A 3866-nucleotide genomic window follows, 5' to 3' on the forward strand; every position below is an offset into this window, starting at 1 on the left:
AGAAAGCAAGGCATCTGTTTCCCATTCTCTTCTTCCAACTCCAGATACACAGCACTACTTTGCCAACACACAATTTAGTAGTTTTGTGCCATCCTGACCCGAAAGAATTGTTGGACATTCACTCTGGCTTCAAACTTTTGCTTACAATTGTTTGCCAGGTAGATAAATTGGTCTTATCAGAATGTACTAAAACATGAACAGCTGTGGTTTTCTCCTTTGATGGTTCAGGTGCAGGAAGAAACAGTGGAAAGGAAAAAATCCCCTCCTTTTTCTATAGTGATTGTGGTTATTCTGAAACAAATAAAACATAATTTAATTTCATCAAGCCCAACTACAGGAGATTGCCTTATTGAAGAGAAGATCATACAAACATACAAAAAGAATCCGGTCTTCAAAAAAGAAAACACTGTGCTGAAAAGGACCAGGAAGAACCCATAACATCTACCCAAAACATGTCTCAAGCATATCAATTTTCTTTCAGTCTGTACTTTATTTCACACAATTCACAGCATCCCATTCTGAAAATTCATGTATTATTTGGCCATGTGGATATTCTTAATTGAGAATACAAGTCCATTCCAAATATATTTTCCTTCTTGTTGCTGCTAAAAAAGATATTTTTAAAAAGCAAACCACTGTAATTTAATAAAACAAGAGCCAACTCATGGCAGCTATGCAAAGCCTTTAGAATTCTTGCTAAAGACAGTAAGGCACAAGTAGCCAGTTTCATTTTGGACGCAGGGTGGGGAACATCACACACTGGGGCCTGTCATGGGGTGGGGGGACGGGGAGGGATAGCATTAGGAGATATACCTAATGCAAATGACGAGTTAACGGGTGCAGCACAGCAGAATGGCACATGTATACATATGTTAACAAACCTGCACATTGTGCACATGTACCCTAGAACTTAAAGTATAATTAAGAAAAAAAAAAAGACAATGAGGCTGGGTGTGGTGGTTCACGCCTATGATCCCAACACTTTGGGAGGCCGAGGTGGGAGGATCACCTGAGGTCAGCAGTTCAAGACAAGCCTGACCAACATGGTAAAGCCCCGTCTCTACTAAAAATACAAAAATTAGCTGGGCATGCTGGCATGCGCCTGTAGTTCCAGCTACTCGGGAGGCTGAGGCAGGAGAATCGCTTGAACCCAGGAGGCGGAGGTTGCAGTGAGCCGAGATCACACCATTGCATTCCAGCCTGGGCAACAAGAGCCGAACTCCATCTCAAAAAGAAAAAATAAGACAATGAATAACTTGGTTAGCTTCAATTCATAAATTATACCACAACTAGAGCAAGTTTCAATTACACTTGCCATGTACAGTAACACATTTCCTTTTAATGCTATTTATTTATTCATTTTTGAGATGGAGTCTCGCTCTGTCACCCAGGCTGGAGTGCAGTGGTGCGATCTTGGCTCACTGCAACCTCTGCCTCTTTCAAGCAATTCTTCTGCCTCAGCCTCCCGAGTAGCTGGGACTACAGGCACACGCAGCCACACCTGGCTAATTTTTTGTATTTTAGTAAAGTCAGGGTTTCACCATGTTGTCCAGGCTGGTCTCGAACTCCTGAGCTCAGGCAATCCACCCGCCTCGGCCTCCCAAAGTGCTAGGATTACAGGCATGAGCCACCACACCCGGCCTATTTTATTTTTTTGAGACAGAGTCTCGCTCTGTCGCCTGGGCTGGAGTGCAATGTTGCAATCTCGGCTCACTGCAACCTCTGCCTCCAGGGTTCAAGCAGTTCTCCTCTCAGCCTCTGGAGTAGCTGGGATTATAGGGTTCCCCACCCTAATTTTTGTATTTTTAGTAGAGACAGGGTTTCACCATGTTGGCCAGCCTAGTCTCAAACTCCCGACCTCAGGTGATGCGCCCGCCTCAGTTTCCCAAAGTACTGGGATTATGGGTGTGAGCCACCACACCCAGCCCCTTTTAATACTTTTTAGATGCATGTGTCTGACTTTAAGGTCTGAATTTCTATGGTCTATATACTGAAAGAGAAAATATTCTTACATTATTTTGCATGCTGTATGTATGTACATGTGAGTGTGTCCAGGCTCCACTAGACACAGATGTCAAAAAAGCAGCAACTTTATCCAGACCATTTCTAACTTAATGCCAGTTATAACACTAAATGAGTCAGAAATCAGATAATGAATAAAAATCAACATAAAAACAAAAAATATTTTTAAATACCTCATTCCATAGATATTTACGGGAGCAGGGAGTGAGGGGTATTGGGATCTTCAACAATGGGAACTCATTAAATGAACACAAAATATTTTATGTACAAGTTAGAAACTTTATCCAAATCATGGATTCATGTGAATGAGGGATGAGCTCCTGTACTGTAATCCCCCTGAACACCTGTGTTGTGAGGTCATCTCCAGTTCAATTCATTCATGATGAGAGCTTTTCCTATGTCAGGCATTGAGAGTACAAAACACATGAATCCCCCCACCCTCAATGTGCTCAGTTTCCATATTCTTATGTCTTGAGCTAGTCCTTCTCACTTTCTAGCTCCAATTCCTGGATTTGTAAGAGTTTCAAGAGAAGCAGCACACCAACCATTGATGCTGAGAAAGTCAGATCTATCAGTTATATGAATCCACTCAACATACCTGTAGCAGGCACAGGTTTTGTTTTTATTTCCTGTTATTTTGTTTGAGGAGAGCAAAAGTGAGAAAGTAAAAATTAAGGAACATGGCCTATCTTCAGTGTTAGGTCAAATGAGGGAAGTAGACAGAACAAATAACAAGAGGTCAGGAGACTACAAGTTACATAAAGTGTATAAAGTGCAGTCAACAAAAAAGCAAGTAACTGCTTAGAAAATTTGAGGATGATGTCACTCAGAAGATTACAGTTAATGCTGGGTCTTGAAGAAATGAGAGTTTAAAAAGAATAGATCGTATGAGAGTGCATGGCATCTCTCAGATGTATGAAATACTTATCTATGGCCGGAGTATAAAGGAGAGTACTGGGAAATAGGCTGAAAAGGTGATTTTCAATTCTGAAGGGCTTCCTTGCAAGTTGCCTAAGGAGTTGCAATATACAAATGAGTCGTAGAATATTTTTAAAGATGTGTGTTTTAGAAAGCTCCAAGAGCAATGTGGACAATGGATCAAAAAAAGACAGAGGAACCAACTGGAGTTTGCCTAAATTGTGAAGAACAAGTTATCTGGCCCTTTCCCTACTCAATAGTTCAAACAATTTAAGATTTGCAAAATTCCCCACACTACAAAATCTGCACTAAGAGTATATTTCCCATTCTGTGTGGTCTGTTTGTGCATACTACCTATTCAACAGATATTGTCTTCCATGTGTTGAACACTGGGAATAAAATGATGAGCAACAACAGATATGGTCTTGCCTTCAAGGAGTTCATAGTTTGATATGGGAGATAATATTAGAAGGAATTTCAAGGAAGGGTGTTGAATAGAGTGTCTAGCAAGTCCTAGGTTAAGACTGCCCTGAAGAAGTAAAAATTATCACAAAAATATGAGGAACCAAAAAGAGCATTAATCTATTTTTTACATCTACCAAAAGAGAGGATTCATAGGTAGTAAAAAGAGCATGGACTTAAAGATCCTAGGTTCAGATTCCATTTGCAATGCCCATAAACTAAATAGTCTTGGGGAATGAACTTAATCTGTTTGATAGGATTCTATCTCCTCACATGGTTGTTGTGAGAACTGTGTGAAAGTACTTAGCATACAGTGCCTGACCAAGAGAAGGTATTCAAACAATGTACACTTAATTTGCCACTTTCTTCACCTTTCAAAATATTTATTTTCATGAAAATAAATGATTTTTCCCAGTTGTCCTAAATCAAGTGCCAGGGATCTGGTAAAAGTCTTTGGCAGCTGA

Source organism: Pongo pygmaeus, chromosome 11 (assembly GCF_028885625.2).
Source record: "Pongo pygmaeus isolate AG05252 chromosome 11, NHGRI_mPonPyg2-v2.0_pri, whole genome shotgun sequence".
Taxonomy (NCBI): Eukaryota; Metazoa; Chordata; class Mammalia; order Primates; family Hominidae; genus Pongo; species Pongo pygmaeus.